Consider the following 27,346-nt stretch of genomic DNA (forward strand, 5'->3'; position numbering starts at 1 on the left):
ACCAAAGGACCTAGAAGCTCTACAGAAATGGAGAGATATACTACAATCATGAATGAAAAGAATATCCATTTTCCAAGCATCATTCAGATTCACTGTATTTAAAATCAATTTTTAAAATGATACAGTAATTGTTTTATAGACAATAAGATATCCCTTTGCAAAATAAAACATTGGACCATCGATTAACATTATTCACAGGGAAATCACTCCAAATGGATTATAAGGCTAAAATTAAAAGTAGAAATGCTCAGTGTATAACAGTGGTGGATGACAATACAGAAGAATATCCATGATCATAAAATTAGTAAAGTTATTCTTAATATATATTCTTAAAGATGTGTTGTTGAAAAGAGGGATGAGGAATATACAATGGACGATGGTATGGTGTCAGATTTTCTTTTAGAAACTGAATCTTGAGAGGAATATTTTAGTCTACAATATTGGATAAAGAAATAGAAATCTGTGGTAATTAAACCTATAATGAAACGACAAATTTCAATAACAGTATCATGTATCAGTTAGCTTTTGCAGTATAACCATCCTAAAATTTGGTGACTTAAAGGAAGAATGACTTATTTTTCTCAAGATTCTGTGGGTTAGCTGGGCAGATCTTTTATCTGGGCCTATTAATGGTTCAGCTGGGATTGGATGGTCTACCATGGCCTTACTCACATATCTGATTGTTGACTTGAAGTCACCTGAAGTGATAGAAATGTGCAGTATGTCACTTACATATTGATGGTCACAGGTTTCCGAAGCGCAGCCAGAGAAAGAGAAGTACCAATGAGAAGGTGTTTTTCAAGCCTTTGCTTATGTCATTTACTAGTGTCCAATTGACCAAAGCAAGTTACAAGGCCAAGTCCACACAAAGAGTCAAAGTGGGATGGTACTAATAAAACACACAGATGGAGGGAGAGGACTGATGTGTGGCCATTTTTGCAAGCTACCACAGATAATTTTAGAGGAAAATTAATCTGCGGTAATATGCATCTTTGTGTATTTGTGCATTTGAATGCCCGAGGATCATTGGACAAAGCCAAAGAAATGTAAAGCAATAAATTAATTGGAGATGTAAGGTAAATTTAGTTGGCACTTAAAGTCTGCTTGCAAAAATTTGGTAGTTTATTTTTCAGGTGTATGCAAATTATGGTAAAAAAAATACATGTTGATTATTTTCGCCTAAAGCATTTGTATGCCTTAACACTCTTGATGTGTTTCTCTCTGGCCTTAGGAAGATAATGCAGCACTTGGGGGCAAAGATGCAGTCTAATAGCCCCACCCTGGGGGCAAAGATGGAGAGATTCCCCATGGCCGGCATGACCTTGACCTTGGTGCTGTGGCAGATGGAGAGGAAGGTGAACCAGACACTGCAGAACACCAGCATGCTGAACGTCAGGAACTTGGCATCATGAAAGATGTCAGGCAGGTTCTGGACCAGGAAAGCAACAGCGAAGCTGCCCAGGGCCAAGGATCCCAGGTGTCCCAGGACACAGTAGAAGGCAGTGACTGAGCCCTTGTTGTACACGATGAAGATGTGGCCGCGTTCAGAGTGTGCATCTGTGTCAATGAAGGAAGGAGAGGTTCCCAGACAGATCCCACAGAGACTCAGCTGGATAAAGGAGCAGATGGGAATGATGAAGTTAGGTGCCCCTGACACCAACCACTGCCACATCCTTCTCCCTGGTGCAGTGACCTTGAAGGCCACAACCACAGTCATAGTTTTGGCCAAGACAGTGGAAAGAGCCACAGTAAAAACAACTCTAAATGTGATTTGTTGAATAATTAGGTAGCTGCATTGGGTCGGCCAAAGAAGAGTAAGGAGCAGAAAGAGCAGAGGGTGAGGGAGATGAGCAGGATGTAGCTGAGAGTCCAATTGTTGGCCTTGATTATGGGAGTGGCCAAGTGCTTCACAAAGACCCCAGGGACCACTGTTGTGACAACAGAGAAGCAAGGAGCTCTGCAAGCCAGAGTCTTCCCTAAAGAATCTTCAAATGCCAGAAATGTCACAACTTTCATCAGACAGCGATTTCTCTCATTGTTTGCATACTGGATTCCTGGACGCCCTATACATTGATCTCTATTAGAAAAGGAAAGGAAAGTCTTGGTGTTTCAGTCAGCCACTCTTCCACATTCCCAAGATCAAAAAACAGTCTCATTGGCACCATAGGGCCCACAGCCCACACCTTATTTGGTTGTGAGACACAAACTTGCATAGACACGTTAATAATATTCACATTAAACAGTCCCCTCCTACGTCAGAATTCTTTTAGCTTCAAGTAAGTGATAATCCATCTCTAAAAGTTCCAAGTTTGGGTCTTGTTTTAGTTGGATGTTCCCATAAACTTGAGGGATTAAGGGCGAATATTTTAGGTGGTGGGGATTTTGCAACACACCAGTGAGGTACTGGGAAATTGAGGCAGGAAAAGGAAGGCAGGGCATCAGGGACATCAAGTGCTTTACCACTGTGCTCACCTAGAGCTCAATCGCACTGGGGAGCTCTGTGAGCCAAGAAGAACACATGGGACCAAGTCATCTCAGCTGAGGGTGAAGCAGCTGCGGTGCCTATGCAGCCATGCCCATCAGCCATCATTCAAGGGCTGGGCCCTGGGCTATGAATTTGCATTTCGCAAACTTTTACTGTAAAGGGACAGAGAGCAAATATTTTAGGCTTTGTGGGCTATAGGGTCTCTGCCACAACTACTCAACTCTGACCTTGGAGCATGAAGCACCTATTCTTATTGTTGAAAGTGGGCATTCTTTTCTCGTCCCTAATTCTACAGATGATATTAGAACAATGCAATTACCGTAATTACAGCTTTTCTTTTTGAATCACTTTTCTATATAAATCCTGTTTCTCGATTTTTCTAACTTGATTTTTGTTTCGTAAAAAAGGTAGTAAAATTCTTAACTTTCAAAGTAAATTCCTTTGATAAAGTGGTTTGAACTGTTTTAAAGCTAAAAATTATTTAGGAAAGGATACAGACTTTTGTAATATTCAGACATTCCATTTGGGAAATTTAATGCTGCTAAATTTATTCATTTTCTTTTGCATTTCTCAAACACATTTTTAGCCAAAATTAAAACTACGCTTTGCATAACATACAGTAACTACTTACTTAGTATCCTTCCTCCATTTTACCTAGCTATTATAACCACAATTTTGAGTGAACAAAGCTGATTGTGACAGATCTAAGCTAATTTTTGCCAGAGTGTGCTCCACCTCACTTGTGGGTTATGCGCCATGGACATAAATCAATGACAATCTGATTGTATGGTCTCTTTCTTGCACTAAATAAAACGTGCATCAAATAGGATGCTATAGCTGACTCTTCCTCGTTCTTTCCCATGTGGATGCTGTGCAGTGGCAGACACTTGTAAAAATAAAATCCAACACACTAAGCATATTCAAGCAAAAGTTATATGGAGCCTGAGTCTTTGTTATCAAAATGTTGATAGAAAAAAAAAAGGCCTTTGCATCTGTCTATTTCTGAAATTCTTGTAACATAAATAACAAATGTCATGACTTAAGACCACTATGAGGTTCTCTATCACTTTCAGCTGAACACAGTCTAACTAATGTACTTTGTGCATTAGATTTTTATGTTTTTGTGAGTGAGAATGAGATTTTAATACTGCATTATCAAACACTTTACTATTGATATGTAGGAAAATCATTACTATTGATACATTATTTTTATCTTTTACTTATTTATGTATTTATTTATGTATTTATTTATTTATTTATTTATTCATTCATTCATTCATTCATTCATTTATCTTTTGATTGAGGAAGATTAGCACTGAGCTAACATCTGTGCCAGTCTTCCCCTATTTTGTATGTGAGTTGCCACCACAGCATGGCTGATATGTGGTGTAGGTCTATGCCTGGGATTTGAACCCATAAACCCATGCCACCAAATTGGAGCATGCTGAATTTTAACCACTACCCTACAGGGCCGGCCTGCTACATTATTTTAGATCCCATTAATTGATTAGATATTTTTGCATTGTAATTTAAAATATTTTTTGCATTATGTAAGTAAACACGGAAGCAGATTCCACTGGTTGCCTATTCATGACCCATCTGTCCCCTTCCTACCAGCAGCTCAGTTGTGCTTTGACATTCAACTTCTTCCATGAGGCCGTGTGATTGAGCGGAGGTTGACAGCTCTAAATCATAGTTGGCCCCACTTGGAGGATGTGTTTTTGAGTGGCACTTACAGTCAAGAGGACTAGATGCCCACTCTTTTTGTCTTTTTGTTCGCTTGCTATGGTCTAATACTTTAAACAGCCATGCCTTTGATACCATAAGGAGCCCAGCCTGTAGATTAAGCTCAGAACCAATGATGATAGAGCAAAATATGAGAATATCATGTGTGCTTGATTATATTTTTGAGCTGCTGAATTCTCTAATCCTGGAGTCATTATATCTCTGGCCTTTTTTTAAAGTTGTTTCACTTTTTTTGTAAAAAGTGATATTTATGACAATATTCATCAACTAAACAGCAAATGGAATGAAACATATTTCTTTCTCCATCTTTATAATGCAACAACTGTGCTTTTATTTTTTCTGGCACAAAGAATCTTTGTAGTAAATTACTCTGGTCTTTTTTATGGGATATAATATTTGTTTTTTAAAAGGCACATTTAGTTTGTTTTCTTTTTAATTTACAGCCAGATGCATTCTAACAACAAACAATTTGTAAACATGCTTTCTCCTCCAGCCCGTTATTTATTTCTGTAATATGTTATTTCATGCATTATTTTACTGGACAGAACATTTAGCAATGTAAAGAGATAACTTTGGTAATAAGTATCTGTGAGTTGTTTGCTGTTTTGTTTGGTAAGACTGGAATATTGTACTTTAAAGATGATGGGCTTTTTTTTTTTCATTATGTGCCTAGTCTGTCTTTTGTCATCTCATTCCAGCCATATTAGTCCTATTCCAAATGTCTGAATATGCCAAATAAAAACATTTTCAAAACACTTTATTGAGGTGTGACTGACATACAAAAAGCTGTACATACTTAATGTGTACAACTTAATGTGTTTGGAGATAATATACACCCATGAAACCATCACTACAATCAAGTCCTTAACCTATTCATCACCTCCAAATATTTCCTCCTGTCCTCTTTATTTTTTTAATTTAACTTCCTTTTTTAAAATACTTTTTTTCTTTTGAGGTAGGAACACAACATAAATCTACCGTCTTACTAAATTTTTAACTCTACAATACAATATTGTTAGCTATAGGCCCATGTTGGACAGTAGGTCTCCAGAAATTATTCATCTTGCATAACTTTGGTTGTTCAAAGTTCTATTGCCAAAAATGCCTCTTCGTCTTGATCTGAAAAATCCCACCATGGGGGGTGGATAGGGTTTATACCATATAAGTAAAGGAAAATGAAGAGAGAGAAGATAAAGAGAAAACAAGATAAACGGAAAGGTTTTCTTCTTATTAATGTTTCTGGCCAACAACTTTTGGAGCACACTGCTTGCTGATGTCCTTTCTAGCCAGTCTTATCCTTCAGCCAGCTTCTATAGGCTTCTCCGTGCAGACAATGCCAAGTATGTAGGGAGCCAGGAGGTGACCAAAAGAGTCACAGGAATCTGCAGCCCATCTGCAGCTCACTGGTGGGGAGGGGCACCGAGGCGTCACCTTGGCCTTTCTTTCCAAGTTCACATAAAGGAGGGTCGGTTCCTTCCTCAATATATGAAGGTGGAGATAAACCTCTTTCACAGAATGGATTATGGATAAATTAATGTGAGAGCCATGAAAAAGGCAGAGGAGATAGCACCATGATCTGAAGTAACTGGACATGTGAATTAGTAACCAATATAAAGAAGAGCTGAAGACAAGAAAAAGGGCTAAAATCCAGTTCTCAATTTTCTAAGATGGAAATGCAAGTCTTTCTTCTTCAAAAAGAAAAAAGTCATTGAACCCTTTCCTTTAAAATAAAATTGACAGGGGCCACATATTGCAAATAATGGTTTTAACCATGATGTCAGTACACAATAATGTGTAGCAATCAGCTGTTAAGTGCACTGCAAATTGTTCATTCCTTAACAATTATGTTATCAAAGTTTGCAATTGATATATATGTTTTAGTAAATTGTAGACTGTGTGCAAATTTGTCACCATATTATTGACAATGTTACTCTTACAAATGAAAGCATGACTAGGAGCGAGAGGGTGGTGTGACCCGAGATTGCTAGAGTCACAGCAAGAAAAGTCAAGAAAGTGCCATCAGGTCATTTGGACAAAAGAATGCTATATGGCTGCTGGGTTTATAACAGATTAATTGGAGAAAAACAAGTCACTACAGTAAATTATTGTCTACTTACCTCAGTCACCCTCTCCAAGAACAAATATTTTATAATGAGACAAGTTATTATATTTAAAATTACCGGTTCTGGCATTTTAGAAACTACATCAAATAATGATGTAAAAACTAGGTTACGAACATCCTGGTATCAATACCAACTACCATCTTTTACCAAAATAAAACTCTAATTATCACCAATTCATTTGCAATCTAGTCCTCCTCCAATATACAAAATCAACAACTTCAAATGTTTCATAACTCTTTTTAACTTTCCCTAAAATTTTAGAAGATAATATAAATATATCTCTTGGAAAAGTTCAGAAAGATAGAGACACAAGATGAAAATATTACCCTAATAAATGATGTAAAACACAAGATATGAACAACTGTTAAAAGAATTCTCTATGAAATTGATAATTCTACTATCTGTACACCTGCTTATTACCTATCAGTAATTTGATACATAAACAAATAGAATAGTGTATTTAACGGGATCAATTCTTTCAGTTGTGTGCTTTTCCTTTTAAAACTACATCTGCTTTTATGTGCTGGCTTTATTTTCAGGTGGTGTCACATTAGAACACCGTCATCTCTGAAGATTTTTTCAACAAGGAACTCTACCTTGGCCCTTGATCAACTGTACTCTGTGTTATGATAAAATCAGAGCCCTACACGGAACAATGTTTCCTAAATCCTATATCCCGTGCGTTGTTCATGTCAGGGAGTAGATGCCACCAAGTAAACACTAAACAGTGTTTCAATAGCATGGGATATTAAAAGGAGTACATGTAGGGTTGGGTGTGGGACCCCATTCAGCGCCTCAGTGCCAAGAAGAAAGAGGTAAATGCATCCCTCCAGAGACTGGGATAAAAATAGGAGGTTATGAGTCCGAGGCTCCCTCTGCAGGCCATTAAGCAGGAACCTGGAATAAAACTGTTGGCACCATGGATCATGGTTGGTTTTACAGGGAACTCACGAGGAAGTGAAGGACATGAAATAATGATAATTATAATAACAGCAGCAAACTCTTCTACTGAACCAGGCACTAAACTCTGAATGTTAATTCTGTGCTTGAAGATACAATAACACACATAATCCTCAAAATATCCCGAAGTAGTAGATGTTGGTCTTTTCACAATTATATAGATGAAGAGACTGGGTACAATGGCTAGAAAACTCATCCAGGTTACACAGCTCATAAATGGCAGAGCCCAAGCTCAATGCTGTTATGTTATGCTCTTTTACTACAACCCCAAGTTAAGTCTCTAACGACTATCTCCACTGGCAACTGCCAAGACATTAGTAGTCCCTCCATGCAGGTAGGCATGGGCATGGCAGGGACCTGGCTGAGGGAGGCTAAAACACCCGAAGTGTGGCACAGCAGTTGTCAAGTGGCTTCCTCCTCTGACGGGGGTGAGAACACACCCAAAAAACTTGGCGGCAGGCCCCAAGGCTCTTTCCTTCGGAGCTGGTCCTCCACAAAATGGGCCTGGAGCAGGAGGATGAGCGAATAGGCCAGCCTCTTTTGAAAAAAGCAGGCGATCTGCGCCAGCCTTCCTGTCGCCCTGGGCGTGCCATATACGCCCTCAGGCAGAGGGCCTCACGCCTGCCCTCCATGGCGGATTTCTCGCCGGACCATGGTCTGGGCACTAGGATGGCCAGGCCTTCCCGACTCCAGAGAGGAGGCAGGGACCTGTTGCGGGAAGGACTAGCCCAGTATGGCCGTGGCTCCTTAGCCCTGGGGTGCCATATGCCAGTCACGGCTCTTCAGACTCCACAGAGCCTTTCCTACACCTGTCCTGGCTGCAGTCGCAAAGTGAAGACATGGGGTGAGGCCACGACTTTGTCTTTTCAGGAAGAAATGAGACCCGGGATAAAGCAGCTGGCCCAGGCAGAGCCTTGAGATTGAAGCCCGGTATGCCTGTGGCCATCAGGACGTGAACAATGTTTCCAAGGAAGGGAAGCGGCCTTCAAGCTGAGTGGGAGTGGGTGAGGGGAGGGAGACAACAGCTGAAGCCAAGTCCAGAAGGGCGGTGATGGAACAGCTGCAGCTGGGTGGCGCCAGCCGGTCAGAGCCTGGCGGGAGGGCGGAGACGTCACTGAGGACCTCGAGGCAAGCCCTAGGCCCCGGTGGTCGCGCATGCACCCTTGGCCTGTGTGGGGGTGTGGGGGGTTGAACCCAAGCCCACAGGCCTCCCGGAGAGGTCAGAGAAAGAAGGGTCCATGGGAGAAGTAAGTGAGGTGGGCAGGGCACAGCACCTTACACTCCTCAGGTCCCTGAGGGAGAGAGAGAGAGAGACAGAGAGACAGAGAGGGAGAGAGATAGAGACCCATGACCTCTGAGTTGCTGCCTCCACTGCTAGCTGGTGCCAACTCACATGCCATCCCACTTCCACCCACCACCCCCACGCCCACCCCGGGGCCAGCCCCATCACAGAGAGGCTGGTTCCTGGTCACCTCCATGCCGGCCCTTCCGGACCACACCCCAGTGCAGAGGAAATGGTTCAGACAAGCCTTTACATGTCCATCTGCATGACAATAGCCTTCTTCCCCTCACCCATCCCCCAGGCCCACCCAAGACATACACCTTTGTCATTAGCTCAGGAGAGGATGCAAGATGAGAATCTCTGCCCTGTGTGGAGAAAATCAGTTTCCCGGGTTTCTCCCATGGACACATGTTCTTCAGCTGGGTCTAACTTAGATTTAGGGTTAGGGTTCGAGTTAGATTTAGGGTTAGGGTTAGGTGTAGTGTTAGTGTTAGTTTGCTGGTTAATGTCAGGGTCAGGGCTTGGTTTTGATATCCGTTTAGACTTAGGGTTGTGGTTGGGTTAGTCTTCAGGTTAGTGTTAGGGTTCTTGTTAGGGTTAGGATTCAGGTTAGTGTTCGCTTTAGTGTTAGGCTTTGGGTTAGGCTGAGGTTAGGGTTAGTATTCGGATTAGGGTTATTATTAGGTTTCAGGATCGAAAAAGGTTTATCTTTAGCGTTAGGTTTCTTGTTAGGGTTAGGGTTAGGTTTAAGGTTAGGGCTAGGGTTAGGGTTAGGCTTTGGGTTGGGTTCGGGTTAGGGTTGGGGTTAGGTTTAAGTTTTGGTTTCCGATTAGGGTTATGGTTAGGGTTAGGGTTCGATTTAGGTCTAGGGTTAGGGTTAGGGTTAGGGTTAGCGTTGGGTTTGGATTAGGGTTAGGGTTAGCATTAGGGTTAGAATTATGTTTAGAGTTCAGGTTAAGGTTAGGGTTAGCAGTAGGGTTCAGGTTAGGGTAATGTTTAGTTTTAGTGTTAGGGCTGGTGTTCGAATTAGGGTTAGGCTTAGGGTTCAGTTTCGTGTTCTGGTTAGGCTTAGGGTAGAGTCAGGCTAAGATTAAGTTTAGGGTTAGGGTTACAGTTCGGGCTAGGATTGCTGATAAGTTTAGGGTTAATTTTCATGTTAAGTTTAGGTTTAGGTTTAAGGTAAGGGTTGTTTTCGGGTTAGGGTTACGGCTAGGGTTCGAGTTCATTTTCCAGTTTGGGTTAGGGTTATGTTTTGCTTTGTTGGGACCTTTAGGATTAGGGTTACTGTTAGGGTTTTGTTAAGGTTTAGGGTGAGGTTAGTGTTTGGATTAGGGTTATGGTTAGTGTTTGGTGTCAGTATCAGGTTAGGTTTATTGTTAGGGTTCGAGTTAGCGTTTGAGTTAGGGTTAGGGTTTGGATTCGGGTTCGGGTTCGGGTTAGGGTTAGTGTTCACCTTAGGGTTAGGGTTAGTTTTAGGGGTAGGGTTGGGTTCTGGGTCGGTTTAGGGCTAGATTTCTGTTTAGGTTAGCGTTCCGATTTGTGTTCATGTTAGGTTTAGGGTTAGGGTTATTGTGAGGTTAGGCTTAGCTTTATTTTGAGGTTTGCCTTTGGATTAGGGTAAGGTTTAGGTTTCGGGTCGGGATAAGTTTAGGTTTAGCTTTAGTGTCGGATTAAGCTTCAGGTTAGGGTTAAATTTGGGGCCCGGTTTAGGGTTTGGGTTAGGGTTCGGCTTATGCTTAGGGCAAGGTTTAAGGTTAGGGTTGGGTTGGATTAGGTTTACTGTTAGGGTTCATGTTAGGGTTAGAGTTATGTTTAGTTTTAGAGTTAGTGCTCAGATTAGGGCGGATTAGGTTTCAGGTTCGGGTTAGGGTTAGGATTAGTGGTAAGGTTCGGGTTAATGTTAGGACTAGGGTTAGGGTTAGGGGTAGGGTTAGGGTGAGAGTTAGGGCCTGCACTGGGTTATGTTTAGGGCTAGGGCTAGGTTTAGTGTTATGGTTATTCTTAGAGTTAGATGATGTGGTTTGTGTTTCCATTAAGGTTAGGTTTAGCAGTAGGGGTAGGATTAGGAATAGGGTTAGTGTTTGTGTTAGGACTGGTTTAGGGCTACAGCAAGGGCTAGGGATAAGATTAGGGTTGGATTACATGTAGGGTTAGGGTGAGAGTAAGGAGTACGTGTAGTGACAGGGTTAGTGTTATGGCAAGAGTTATCTATCGTTAAGGCTGGGCTTAGGGCTAAGTTTAGTTATTACATTTAGGGTTAGGTTTCTTTTTAGGTTTATCACTAGATTTATTTTTATGGTTTGGGACGGGGCGGGTTTTGAGGTTAGAGCTAAGTGTATGATTAGGGTTAGGTCTGACGTTAGTGTCCTGTGTGCCTTAGGGTGGGACAATGGAAAGTGTAGGATTAGGCGTAGGGTTTTGGTTTGGGTTAAGACTAGGGTTAGAGTTAGGGTTATGCTAGCGTTAGGGTTACTGTTAGGGCTAGGGCTAGGACTAGGTTTTAAGTTGGGGTTAGAGTTGGCTTAGGGTTACAGTTACAGTGAGTCATAGGGGTAGGCATATTATTAGGGTTAGGGCTAGGGGGAGTTTTAGGGCTTGGGGTAGGTTTAGGGTTAGAGCTAAATTTGGGTTAGGATTCATGATACAAACCCCAACCCTAGCCCTAAAACTAATGTTAACGTTAATCCGAACGTTAAGCCTAATTTTCATCATAGCCCTAAACCTAACCCTAACCCTAACCATAGCCCTAGACACAACCTTATGCCTAACCCTAACCCTAAGTCTAAACCTACAATTACCCCTACACTAAACCTAGGCCTACCACTAACCCTATACCTGACACTTAGCGCAACATAACACCAACCCAAACACTAACAGTAACAATAACAGTAATTCAAGAATTAATACTAAGCCTAAGCCTAGCCCTATCCCTAACACCAACCCTAGTCCTAGACTTAACCCTAACCCTGGCACTAGCCCTAGCCCTAAACTTAACCCTAACTGTAACCCTAACCCTAACCCTTGCCCTAGATCTAGACCTAACCTAACCTACAGCTGAAACTAATCCTAGCCCTAGCCCTAAAACCCAGACCTTACACTAGCCATAACCCTAACTCTATGTCTAAACCTAGCTCTTGCCCAAACCTTAACCCTAACCCTAACACTATGCTAACTCTAGTACACTAACTCTAAACACTAAGGCTAACACTATACCTAACTCTAATCCTAACAATAACCCTAACACTAATACAACCTTAGCCCTAACCCGAACCCTAATCATAATCCTTACCCTAAACCTAAATCTACTTCTAACAATAACCCTAACACTAACCTTGACCCAAGTCTTGAACTAACCCTAGCCGTAAACCCAGCCCCAACCCTAACCCTAATCATTGTCCTCACCTGACCCCTACACTATCCCTAGCCTTAACACTAACCCTAATGTTATCCATAATCCTAACACAAGCCCCAGCCCTAGACCTAACTCTAGCTGTAACCCTAACCCTAAAACTGGGCTTAAAACTTAGCCCAACCCCTAACACTAACACTAAACGCAGCCCTATGCTTAGTCCTGGATCTGACACTAAACCTAACAGTAAAACTGAACCTAACCCTAGTCTAAGCCCTAGACCAAGCCCTATCCATAAACTTAACCCTAGACCTAACTCTAGCCCTGGCCCTAATGTTAACCTTAATGCAATTCCCACAGCTAACCGTATCACTACCCCTAACCTTAACTGTAACCCTACCTCTATCCCTAAAACACTCTTTACCCAGACCCTAAGACTTAAGGTAACACGAACCCTTACACTAACCCAACCCTAAACCCAAACCTAACCGTAACCCTAACCCTAACCTTAAGCCTAACAATAACCCAATCCCTAGCGATAACACTAACACTAATCTTAAGAATAATCATAACTCTAAACCTACTGCTACACCTAACCCTAACCCTATGCCTAACTGTAACCATAACCCTAAATCTTAGACAACCCCTACCCCTAAGTCTAACCCTAACTCTAACGCTAACCCTAACCGTAACCCTATGCCTAAACATAATACTACCCTGAACACTAACATTAACTCTTTAACCCAACCACAAACCTAACCCCAACACTAATCCTAGCATTAAACCTAACCCAAACCCTTGCCCTAAACCTAGCGCTAACCCTAACCCTAACCCTAACCCTAAAACCAGCCCTAGACCCAGCCTTAACCCTAACCCTAAACATAAGACAAAGCCAAACACTAACCCTAATTGTACCCCAGACCTACCCCTAACCATAAACCTACCCTTAACCCTAACTGTGACTCTAGACCCTAATGCCAACTCTAACACTAGCAGTAAACCTAAATCTAACCCTAACCCTAAAACTAACCCTAACCCAATCCCTACAACAACCACTGGCCTTAAACCGAACACTAACCCTAAACCTATCCATACACCTACTCCTCCCCTAATCATAACCCTAACTGAAACCCTAGCCCCTCCATAACCATAGGCCAAACTCGAATGCAACCCTAACCCCAACCCTACCACTAACCATAAAACTAAACCTAACCCTAACCCAAACTTAACCTCAACTCCATCCCTAATAATAACACTATTCCTAACACTAGCCATAATCCTAACCTTAGCCCTAGCCCTAACACTAAACCTAACTCTAACCCTAAACTTACCCTTAACCCTAATGCTAACACTAACGCTAACACTATCCCTACACGTACCACTCTGCTAAACCTAACCTTAAGCCAAGCCTAACACTAACCCTAACCCCAGTTCTAGCACTAACACAAACCTTAACCCTAAGCCTAACTCTACCCCTACACCTACACACCTCCCCTAATCCTAATCCAAACCCTACCCCAACCCTAAGCTTAAACCTAACCCTAACGGAAGCTTAACCCCAAACATAACCTTAACTTTAACCATAAAACTAACATTAACTCTGTACCAAACCTAACCTTAACCATAAACCTTACCCTAACACTAATCCAAGTCCTGCACCTACACCTACTATTAACTCTAAACCTAACCATAATACAAACCGACGCATAACCGCACCCCTACCCCTACCCCTACCCCCACCCCTAAACCTAACGCGAACTCTAACCCAGCTCTACACATAAGGCTACCCCTAACGTTAACCCTAACCCATTCATACCCCAACCTTAATCCTAGCCATAGCCCTAAACATAAAACCAACAACAGCCCTAGCCCTAAACCTGACCTAGAACTAACCTAGCCCTAAACCTAACACTAAACCTAGCACTAACCATAGTCCTATCCTAACCATTGCACTAACACTCCATCGCCACCCTGAGCCCTAACTCTCACCCTAACCCAACCCCAACCCAACCTCAACCTTAAACCTAACCCTAATCCTAACACTATCACTCACAGTAACCATAACCCTAGCTGTAACCCTAACCCTAGCACTAACCTCATCTGTAATGTTAAGGTTAAACATTGACCTAGACCTAACACTAACCCAGCCCTACACATGAAATTAACCATAGTCCTAGTCCTAACCCTAAACTCAGGCCTAGCCCTAGACATAAATCTAGACCTACCCTTAACCCTAGCCATGACCCAGACCTTAACCCTAACATTAACACTATCCATAACCCTAGCACAAACACTAATGCTAACCCTGAACCAAACCAAACACTAAAAAGCCATCCCCATTACCCACTATAAACCCATCCCCATACCCCTAACACTAACCCTACCCTTAACCTTAAACTTAGCCCTAACCGTGACCCTGCACTACACCTAACCCTAAAGCAAATCCTTACCCTACCAACTCCTAATCTTACCTTAATTCTAGCCCTAATCCTACCCTCACGCTAGTGCTAGACTTAACACTAACCCTAACACTAACCCTAACTCTAGCCCTAGCCCTAGCCCTAGCCCTACCTTTAAGCCTAACACTAGTCCTAACCCTAACACAAACCCTAACACTACCCTATGCCAAACTCTACCTTTACACCTGACTCTAACCCTAACCATATCCCTAACCCTAACCCTCAATGCTAGCCCTAACCCAACACAAATCCTAGCCCTAAATCTGACCCTAAACTTAGCCCTAGCCCTAACCATAGCTCAAACCCTAACACTAACCCTAACTCTAACCCTAACTCTAACCCTAATCATAAATCTAGATCTAGTCCTAGCACTAACGTTAACCCTAACTCTGTCCATAGCCCTGGCTCTAACCGTAACCCTAACACTAGCCCTATCACTAACCCTAACTCTAAAACTACCTCTAAACCTAACCTTAAACCATCTCTAACCCCAACCCTACCCATTCTCCTAAGCCTAACATTAACCCTAACTCTAACTCAGCCCTAGGCTAACCTTGACCCTAACACTTACCCCAGTCTAAGCCACAACCATAACCTTAGTTTGATCCCTAAGACTAAACGTAATAATATCCCTAACAAAAACCGAGCCCCAGCAATTGCCCTAGCCCTACCCCTAAACTAAACTTACCTCTAACACTAACTCTACCACTAAAAGTAAACCTAACTGTAGCTCTAGGACTAACCCTAAACCAAAAACTAATCCTAACTCTAATTCTAGCTCTAGGCCTAACCCCAACCCTAGCCTAGAGGTGACCCTGACGCTAACAATAACCATCACCCAACACTAACCATCACCCATCACTAACCCTAACCCTAATGTTAACTCTGTCCTAATCCTAGCCCTAACCCTAATGCCAACACTAGCCCATGTCCAAACCCTAACTCTAACCCTAGTCCTAATCTTACTTTTAACCATGATACTAGCCCTAAACCTGACACTAAACCTAAACCTATACCTAACCCAAACCCTAACCCTAAATGTAACCTTAACCTACCACTAACCCTAGCTGTAGCCCTAAAATTGCCCCTACCCATAACGTTAACCATAACCCTAATCCTAGCCCTATTCTTAACCCTACTCCTAATGCTAGGCCCAACCCTAGCCCTCAGCATAATCCTAGCCCTAACCCTAACTCTAGCCCTAACGCTAACTCTCATGCTACCACCAGCCGTAACACTCATCGTAACGCTAACCCTAACCCAACCCTCACTCTACCCCTAAGCCTACCACTCCTCTAACTCTCACCCTAACCCAACTCTTACCACTACACCAGCCCTAATCCTAACTTAACCCTTATGCTACCTCTACCCCTACACTTAACTGAAAACCTAAACAATCCCTAACCATAACCATAACATTAATCCTAACCCTAGCCTTTATCCTAAGCATAGCCCTAGCCTTAACACTATCCCTAACTTAGTTGTAACCCTAATGATAGCCCTAGCTCTAGCTCTAGTCCTAACCCTAGCCCAAAACTAACTCTAACCCTACTGTAATCCGAACTCTAGCCCTAACCCTAAACCAAAGACCAGCCCTAGCCCTAACCCTAACTGTAATGCTAACTCTAGACTTAACCCTAACTGTAGCAATAAACATAACCCAAACCCTAAGGTTAAACCTAAGGCTAATCCAAGGCCTAAACCTAGCCCTAACCCTAACCCTTGTCCTAACAGTAACCCTAACGCTAGACCTCCCCGTAAATCTAGCACTAAATCTAAACCTAACACAACCATAACCTTAACCATAACCATAGATCGAACCCTAACCCTAGCCCTAACTCTAACCCTATCCTAACCCTAGATGTAACTCTAACCCTTCCCCTAAACCTAAACCTAAATGTAGCTCTAGTACTAACCCTAAACCTAACACTGACACTAAACCTAGACATAGACCTAGGGCTAACTCAAACCCTAGACAGAGACCTGAGCCTAACCCGAGACCTACCACTAACCATAACCGTAACTGTAACCATAAATCTAACCATAATCCTAGCCATAGGCGTAAATTCTACCCTAGCCGTAGACCTGACCCTAACCACAACCCTAACCCTAACTCTAACCCAACAGTAGCCCTAACCCTAATGCTAACCATGACTTAATCATAGCCCTAGCCCTAACCCCAACACAAGACCTAGTCCTAACCCTAACCAAACCACAGACATAAATATAGCTCTAAACCTAACCCTAACCCTAAACATAGCCTTAACCCTAACCCTCACCCTAACCCTATGCCTAGCCCTAACCCATACTCTAACCCTAACAGTAACCCTAGACCTAGCCCTAGAACTAACACTAACACTAGCCTTAGCCCTAGACCTAGTGCTAACCTTAACCCTACCCCTAACCCTAAGCCTAACTCTAGCCCTAACCCTAGCCCTAGCCCTAACCTTAATGCTAACACTAACAGTAGCCCTAAACCAAACCCTAACACTACCCCAACCATAACCCTAACGCTAACCCAACTCTAAACTTACCTCTAACTCTACTGCTACTCCTACCCGTCACCTTAACGCTTACCCTATTTGTTTCCCCCAAAGCCACATTAGATAGTTGTATGTTATAGCTGCACATCCTTCTAGTTGCTGTATGTGGGACACGGCATCAGCATGGCCGGAGATGCAGTGTGTCGGTGTGCACCCGGGATCCAAAGCTGGGTCGCCAACAGCAGATCCCACGCACATAACTGCTAAGCCATGGGGCCAGCCCCATGCTTACCCTAAATACAAACCTAACCTTACACATAACCCTAAAGTTAACCCTGACCCTACCCATAACCCAAATGCTAACACATGCAGCATTAACCCTAACACTAACCCTAATCCTAGCCATAGCCATAAGCCTAAAGCCAACCGCAGCCCTAGCCCTACCAGCAACCTAGCACTAACCCTAGCCCTAACACAAACCATAGCCATAAACCTAACTGAACTCTAACCCTAAACCTAACCTTAGCTCTAACCCTAGACCTAAACCTAAGCCTTTTCCAAAACCTAATCCTAACGCTAACCATACACCTGACCCTCACCCAAACACTAAAGCTACCCCAAGCATAACTCTAACACTAGCCCTAACCCTAGCCCTAAGCCGAGCCCTAAGACTAACCAGAACTCTGTTCCTAACCCAACCCTAAGCCCTAACAATAACCCTATCCCCAACCCCAACCAAAACCGCTACCCATATTCCAAACCTAAGCCTAAAACAACCCTAAGCCTAAACCTAGCCCTATGCCAAACCCTAACCTTAAGTGTAACGCTAACCTTAACACTTGTCCTAGATCTAATTCTAACCCAGCCCTAGACCGGACCCTTACACTAGCCCTAACACTAACCCTAACCACAGACCTATCCCTAGCCCTAAGTCTAACCCCAGTTCTAACCCGAGCCCTGGCCCCAACCCTAACTCTAACACTAACCTTATCCCTAACCGTAGCCACAACACTATTGCTAATCCTAACCCTAACCATGACCCTAAACCGATCTCTCCCATTCCCAACCAATAACCCAATCTTTAACCCTAAACCTAACAGTACCCCTGCCACTAAGTCTAACACAAACCATGACCCTAAACCGAACCATGATCCTAGCCATAGCCCTAACCATAACGCTAGACCTAGACTTAACTCTAACCCTAACCCTAGCCCTAACCTGAACCATGGCACTAACCCTAATGCTCAATCTAGCCCTAGCCATAACACTAACACTAAACCGAACTGTAGCCCAAAACCAACACCTACCACTATGTGTAACCCTAACCCTAAACGGAGTATTAATCCTAACGCTAACCCAAATCCTATCCATAAACCTAACCCTAACCCTAGCCCTAGTGCTATCACTAACATAACCTTAAAGCTAACGCTAATCCTAACCCTAATCTGTAACCTAACCCTAACCATAGCACAGACTTAATCCTAATCCTAACTTTAACCCTCACTCTAACCCTAAAACTGACCCTAACCCATAAGCCTAACCCTAAACCTCACCGAACCAGAAACCAAACACGAACCCAAACCCTTACCCGAACATAAACCTGAATCTGATCACTAACAAGAACCCTAACCTTGACCCCAACACTAGGACTAACCCTAAACATAAACTTAACATTAACCATAGCCCTCAACCTAACTCTAAACCTAGCCCTAATGTTAGCCCTAGACCTTGACCTAGACCTAGCCCTAACCATAGGGTTACCACTGTAACCCTAGCCAGAACACAGGGCCTAGCCTTAGCTCTAGACCTAACACTAGCCCTAACTCTAAGTCTAGAGCTAACAGTATCCCTAGACCTAAACCTAGCACTAAATCTAATCCTAATCCTGTCCCTGGACATACCCCAGCTGTAACATTAACCCTAACCCTAACACTAACCCTAACCATGACACTAAACTTAGCCATAAGCCTAGCCCTAGCAGTAACCCTAACTCTAACCCTCACCCTCACCCTAACCCCAGCCCTAACCCTAATACTAACACTAGCCCTAAACCTAACACTAAACCTAACTCTAATCATAGCCCTAACCCACACCCTAGACCTATCCGTAACCCTGGCAATAACCCTAAACCTAGCCCTCACCCTAGCCTTAGCCCTAAACCTAAACATACCCTAACCTAGCTAGGGCTATTAACATAGCCCTAAACCTAAACGCTAAACCTAACCCTCACCTTAGACCCAGCCCTAGCCTTAACCCTAACCCTAGTTCTATCCCTAACCTTAACCCTAACCAAAACTCTAAACCTTATGTTAACACTAACCCTAACCCACACACAATTGGTTTGATTTCAACATATGTGAAAGTTGTCACACACAATAGGTATGATGTCATACATAAAAATGTGAATTATGTCACAAAACAGGTGAATGGTGTCACACATATCAATGTGTGTGTTTTCACACACAAATGTGAGCCTTGTCACACATACACCATTGGTGTGATGTCACACACACATTGAGTGATGTCAGACACGCAATGTGTGTGAAGGCACGCACCAACCTGGTGAAGTCACAGACAATGGGGGTGGTGTCTCTCAGGAAAATGAGTGTGAATTCACATATAATGAGAGTTACACAATACACACATGTGGGATTTAAGTCAGAGTAAAATGTGAGAGATTTCACAGACACCTAGGTGTTATTTCATACATAAGAGCGGATGTCACGGAGAGAGAAGTCAAGATGGCGGCGTAAGCAGACTCGGAATTCACCTCCTCCCGTGGACACAGCCAATTTACAACTACTCGTGGAAAAATTACCCCTGAGACAGAACTGAAAACTGGATAAGAGGAACTCCTGCAACAACGGACAATCCTCACTGAGGTGGAAGAGGTAGAGACTCCCTTCTGGAGAGGAAAAACGCCGCCTTCACAAGCCACCAGCTTCACAGCCGCCGGGAGCAGCTCACAGGTACGCAACCTCCCTGAAGGCGCGGGACCCTGAGCCGGGGAGCGTCCCCGCTGTGGGCATTTTGTGGACCCAGCACAATCAAGACCAGCGGCATAATATCTGACTGTGCCTGCTACTAAAACATTGGGGAGCACCCCCAGAAAACCTGGTTCACAAAGAAACTAAAACCGGCTCTTAAAGGGCCCATGCGCAAACTCACCCATTTCAGAAAGCATCCTAAAATCACCAGAAAGAAAGGTGCACAGTACTGTGGTGAAAAGAGACTCACCTAATAGGCCCTGAGTGCATCTCGGTGAGGGGTGAGACCTCTCCAGGGACTGGGACATTGGCGGCGGCCATGGTTGTGGCCTGGTGTGGGCGTGCTGACACAGAGGCAATTGGAGTTCTCCCTGGGACCTGCTAGCCCAGGGTCTGCACCACCCGCTAGAGCACCGATTTAATCCAGCTCAGCCAGGGCGGGCAGCCCACCCTAGAGACTGGTCCCACCCAACAACAAGCCCTCAGGCAACTTGTGGGCCTGCATAGATTGGTGACTGGATTCTCTGTAGCCTGGCAACTGAGCCGACTTTAGCGTGGCAGGTTGTGCACAAGGAGCGGGTGGAGAGTGTGGGGCGGTGGTGGAGTGTGTGGGGCTCCCGCTGTGGAGAGACTGGGTCCGCTTGGGGAGGTCAGGGTGCGCACACGGGGCAGGACTGTGTTGACTGTGTGTGTGGACCTGTGGGCAGCAGAGCTTGTCAGTTGCAGAAGACTTGTGCTTCTCAAAGACCCACATAGGGGGTTTGCCCCACCTTCCAAAGCCTGAAGCAATTGGGTGCTCCTATGCCTGAGGCCAGCCCCACCCATCTGCAATCCTCAGAGAGCTGACAAGAGACCTAACAGGCTAGAGGCTTACAACAACTGTAAGGCCCTGAGCCTAACAACCTGCCATGCTGGGGGCCTACTCACTTAAAAGATATACTGCAACACAAATGTTGTATTAGAACTTGCAGCCAACTGTGCTGGGGCTCCCCACACCTCATAAAGAGACTGAACGGCCCACAACAACTACAAGCAGCTCAGCATTACAACACCTGACCAGGAGCATAACTTGGCCTCCCTGGGTGCCTACAGGGAGAGCAAACAGGCCACAACAGAAGGACACACGTAGCCCACATAGGGGTCACCCCTGGAACATTGAGAACTGAGGGAAGCACATTGGAAGCCTCTTAAGGCATCACTTACATAAGGTCACATATCCAAGAACAGGAGACGTAGCTGACCTACCTAATACGTACACACAAGCACAGGGAAAGAGGCAAAATGAGGAGACAAAAGAATACATTCCAAGTAAGGGAACAGGACAAAACCCCAGAAAAGGAATTAAGTGAAACAGAAATGAGCAACCTACCCGACAGAGAGTTCAAACTAAGAGTGTTAAGGATGCTCACTGATCTGGGGAGAAGAATAGATGAACTCAATGAGAATGGCAACAAAGAAATGGATGATATAAAAAAGAACGAATCAGAAATGAAGAATACAATACTGGAAATGAAAAATTCATTAGAGGGACTCAAAAGCAGAGTAGAGGATACAGAAGAACGGATCTGTGAGCTGGGTGAAAGACTAGAAGAAATTACCCAAGGTGAACAGGTAAAAGAAAAAAAGAATTAAAAAGAGTGAGGACAGTCTAAGGGACATCTGGGACAACATCAAGCGCACTAACATCCGTGTTATAGGTGTCCCGGAAGGAGTAGAGCGAGACAAGGGGGCAGAGAATCTATTTCAAGAAATAATAGATGAAAACTTCCCTAACCTAAGGAAGGGAACAGACATCCAGGTACAGGAAGCACAGAGAGCCCCAAACAAGATAAACCCAAAGAGACCCACACCAAGACACATCATAATCAAAATGTCCAGAATTAAAGATAAAGAGAGAATCCTAAAAGCCGCAAGAGAATGTCAAGTTACTTACAAAGGAAACCCCATAAGGTTATCAGCTGACTTCTCAGCAGAAAACTTACAGGCTAGAAGAGAATGGCATGATATAGTTAAAGTGCTAAAAGGAAAAAACTTACAGCCAAGAATACTCTACCTATCACTCAAAATGGAAGGAGAGATCAAAAACTTCCCAGACAAGCAAAAATTAAAGGAATTTGTCACCAAGAAACCAGTGCTACAAGAAATGTTAAAGGGACTGATTTAAGGGGAAAAGAGAAGACCACAAATAGGAAAAATTATCTATTTCCATGATAAAAGGGTAATGGATACAAAAGAACAAAAAAGAGGTTAGATATGATATCAAAAACATAAAAGGAGGGAGGAGGGGTGTTAAAGAGTACAGCTTGCAGACAGAGGTTAAACTAAAATGACCATCAGTTCTGTATAGAAGAAGAAAGGAACAGAGAAGGTCTACTAAAACACTGAGAAAAAAAAAGTTAAAAAATGGCAGTAAGTACATACTTATCAATAGCGACTTTAAACGTCAATGGACTAAATGCTTCAATTAAAAAGCATAGGGTGGCTGACTGGATAAAAAAACAAAACCCATATATATGTTGCATACAAGAGACACACTTCAGACCTAAAGACACTCACAAACTGAAAGTGAAGGGATGGAAAAAGATGCTTCACGCAAATGGCGTTGAAAAGAAAGCTGGGGTAGCAGTACTCATATCAGATAAAATAGACTTTAAAACAAAAACTGTAAAAAGAGACAAAGAAGGGCATTACACAATGATCAAGGGAACACTCCAACAAGAGGATATAACACTTGTAAATATCTACGCACCCAATGTAGGTGCACCTAAATATATAAAGCAATTATTAACAGACATAAAAACAGAAATAGACAGTAACACAATAATAGTAGAGGACTTTAACACTCCACTTACACCAATGGATAGATCACCCAAACAGAAGATCAATAAGGAAACATTGGCATTAAATGACACACTAGAACAGATGGACCTAGTAGATATACACAGAGCATTCCATCCAAAAACCGAAGAATACATGTTCTTTTCAAATGCACATGGAACATTCTCCAGGATTGATCACATATTAGGCCACAAAACAAGTCTCCATAAATTTAAGAAGATTGAAATAATACCAACCATCTTTTCTGACCACAACGATATGAAACTAGAAATCAACTATAGGAAGAAAATAAGAAAAAACACAAATATGTGGAGATTAAACAAAATGCTACTGAACAACGACTGGGTTAACGAAGAAATCAAAGAAGAATTCAAAAAATACCTGGAGACAAATGAAAATGAAAATACGACATGCCAGAATTTATGGGATACAGCAAAAGCGGTTCTAAGAGGGAAGTTTATAGCGATACAGGCCTATCTCAACAAACAAGAAAAATCTCAAATAAACACTCTAACAAGGCACCTAAAGGAACTGGAAAAAGAAGAACAAACAAAGCCCCAAATCAGTAGAAGAAGGGAAATAATAAAAACCAGAGCAGAAATAAATGAAATAGAGACCAAAAAAACAATAGAAAACATTAATAAAACCAAGAGCTGGTTCTTTGAAAAGATCAACAAAATTGACAAACCTTTAGCTAAACTCACCAAGAAAAAAAGAGAGAAGGCACAAATAAGTAAAATCAGAAATGAAAGAGGAGAGGTTACAACAGACATCTCAGAAATACAAAAGATGATAAGAAATACTATGAAAAGCTATATGCCAACCAATTCGACAATCTGGAAGAAATAGATAAATTCTTAGAATCATACAACCTTCCAAAACTGGAACAAGAAGAAGTAGAGAATTTGAATAGGCCAATCACCAGTAAGGAGATCGAAACAGTAATCAAAAACCTCCCCAAGAATAAAAGTCCAGGACCAGATGGCTTTCCTGGTGAATTCTACCACAGATTCAAAGAAGACTTAATACCTATCCTTCTCAAACTCTTCCAAAAAATTGAGGAGGGGGGGAAGCTCCCTAACTCGTTCTACGAAGCTGACACTACCCTGATACCAAAACCAGACAAGGACAACACACAAAAAAGAAAGTTACAGGCCAATATCACTGATGAACATCGATGCAAAAATCCTCAACAAAATACTAGCAAATCACATACAACAATACGTTAAAAAGATTATACACCATGATCAAGTGGGATTTATTCCAGGTATGCAGGGATGGTTTAACATTCGTAAATCAATGAACGTAATACACCACATTAATAAAATGAAGAATAAAAATCACATGATCATCTCAATAGATGCAGAGAAAGCATTTGACAAGATACAGCATCCATTTATGATAAAAACTCTGAATAAAATGGGTATAGAAGGAAAGTACCTCAACATAATAAAGACCATATATGAGAAACCCACAGCTAATATCATCCTCAATGGTGAAAAACTGAAAGCTATCCCTCTAAGAACAGGAACCAGACAAGGATGCCCACTGTCACCACTCCTATTTAACATAGTACTGGAAGTCCTAGCCAGAGCAATCAGGCAAGGGAAAGAAATAAAAGGAATCCAAATTGGAAAGGAAGAAGTGAAACTCTCACTATTTGCAGATGACATGATTTTACATATAGAAAACCCTAAGGAATCATCCAAAAAACTTTTAGAAGTAATAAACGAATACGGTAAAGTTGCAGGATACAAAATCAACATACAAAAATCAGTTGCATTTCTGTACACTAACAACGAAGTAGCAGAAAGAGAAAGTAAGAATACCATCCCATTTACAATTGCAACAAAAAGAATAAAATACCTAGGGATAAACTTAACCAAATAGGTGAAAGATCTGTACACTGAAAACTATAAAACATTGCTGAAAGAAATTGAAGAAGACACAAAGAAATAGAAAGATATTCCGTGTTCTTGGATTGGAAGAATTAACATAGTTAACATGTCCATAGTTCCTAAAGCCATCTATAGATTCAATGCAATCCCTATCAAAGTTCCAACAACATTTTTCACAGAAATAGAACAAAGAATCCTAAAATTTTTGTGGAACAATAAAAGACCCCGAATAGCTAAAAGAATCCTGAGAAAAAAGAACAAAGCTGGATGTATCACACTCCTTGATTTCAAAATATACTACAAAGCTATGGTAACCAAAACAGCATGGTACTGGCACAAAAACAGACACACAGATCAATGGAATAGAATCGGAAGCCCAAAAATAAACCCACATATCTATGGACAGCTAATCTTTGACAAAGGAGCCAAGAACATACAATGGGGAAAAGAAAGTCTCTTCAACAAATGGTGTTGAGAAAACTGGACAGCCACATGCAAAAAAATGAAAGTAGACCCTTACTTTACACCGTACACAAAAATTAACTCCAAATGGATTAAAGACTTGAATGTAAGACCTGAAACTGTGAAACTTCTAGAAGAAAACATAGGCAGTACGCTCTTCAACATCGGTCTTAGCAACATCTTTTCAAACGCCATGTCTGACCGGGCAAGAGAAACAATAGAAAAAATAAACAAATGGGACTACATCAAACTAAAAAGCTTCTGCACAGCAAAGGAAACCATCAACAAAACGAAAAGACAACCTAACATTTGGGAGAAGATATTTGCAAACCATACATCTGATAAGGGGTTAATCTCCAAAATATATAAAGAACTCATGCATCTCAACAACAAAAAACTACCAACCCAATTAAAAAATGGGCAAAAGACCTGAACAGACATTTCTCCAAAAAAGATATACAGATGGCCAACAGACACATGAAAAGATGTTCAAAATCACGAACTATCAGGGAAATGCAAATCAAAACTACAATGAGATATCACCTCACGCCTGTCAGAATGGCTATAATTAACAAGACAGGAAACAACATGTGTTGGAGAGGCTGTGGAGAGAAGGGTACTCTCATATACTGCTGGTGGGAGTGCAAACTGGTCCAGCCACTATGGAAAACTGTATGGAGATTCCTCAAAAAATCAAGGTTAGAACTACCATATGATCCAGCTATTCCACTGTTGGGTATTTATCCAAAGAACTTGAAAACACCAATTTGTAAAAGTACATGCACCCCTGTGTTCATTGCAGCGTTATTGACAATAGCCAAGACTTGGAAGCAACCTAAGTGCCCATCAAGGGACAAATGGATAAAGAAGCTGTGGTATATATACACAATGCAATACTACTTAGCCATAAGAAACGATGAAATCCAGCCATTTGTGACAACATGGATGGACATTGAGGGTATAATGCAAAGTGAAATAAGTCAGAGGGAGAAGGTCAAATACCGTATGATTTCCTTCGTTAAGTAATAGATAATAACAACAATAAACAAACAGATAGGGACAGAGATTGGATTGGTGGTTGCCAGGGGGGAGGGGGGAGTGAGGGGGGTGAAGGTGATGGTTCGGTACATGTGTGTGGTGATGGGTTTTAGTTGGTGTTTTGGTGGTGAACATGATGTAATCTGTGCAGAAGTGGAGGTGTAGTGATGTACACCTGAAATTTTTACAATGTTGTAAACCAATGTTACTGCAATAAAGAAAAAATTTTAAAAAAAAGAGCAAATGTCACATAACACTGAATAATATGACTGCCGTCACATGCAATGGGGTTATATCACACAATATGTGAGATGTGACTGGCTATCCTAGTGTTACCATAATCAAGGTGTGCGATGTCCAAAAAAGGGGGTGATGTCACACATAACAATTGCAGTGATGTCACACACAAAATGTGAATGATGTCGCAAGCACGACGTTGGAGTGATGTCAAACACACTATCAGAGTGATGCCACACTCAATTGGTGTGATGTCATACATAATACTGGGAGTGACACCAACATAACGACAGTTGGGATATCATATCCTAATTAAGGTTGATGTCACACGCAATTGATGTGATGTGACACAAGATGAGGATGTTGTCACACACACAAGTGGTGTGATGTCACCCATAACCGTGTGTGTCATGTCAGGCATAACAATGGGTGTGATATCCCATGCACACAATGGGAGTGATGTCACACGATAAAAGGTGAGTTGTGTCAAAAGGGACATGACGATGTCACACATAGCAGTGAGAGTGTTGTCACACAATTCACATGATGTCACACATAATGTGAGTGATGTCACACAGAAACAGGTGAGTAATACAGCAGAGGACTCGTGACTAATGTCACACATGTGTGTCAGTGATGTCACACTATTTTGTGATGTCATAAAAACAACAGGCATGTTGTCTCAAATAACAGAGAGATGTCACTCCAAATATATGAGTGAAGTCACAGAAACACCATGAGAGTGATCGCACAACAATAGTAGAGTGATGTCCTCAAGAATTAGTGTGACGTCACAGAGAATATTAGTAGTAACATCACACATAATAGCAATTTCATATGCTAAATTGCATTCATGTCACACGCAATTGGTGTGATGTCAACATCTGTGAATGTTGTCACACTCATAATAGGTGTGATGTCATACATGAAAAAGTGTCTTGTCTTATGCCACAAAAAAGTGAATGGTGTCACACATATCATTGGGTATGTTTTCAATCA

The sequence above is a fragment of the Diceros bicornis genome (genome assembly GCF_020826845.1).
Source record: "Diceros bicornis minor isolate mBicDic1 chromosome 30 unlocalized genomic scaffold, mDicBic1.mat.cur SUPER_30_unloc_1, whole genome shotgun sequence".
In the NCBI taxonomy this organism is placed as follows: domain Eukaryota; kingdom Metazoa; phylum Chordata; class Mammalia; order Perissodactyla; family Rhinocerotidae; genus Diceros; species Diceros bicornis.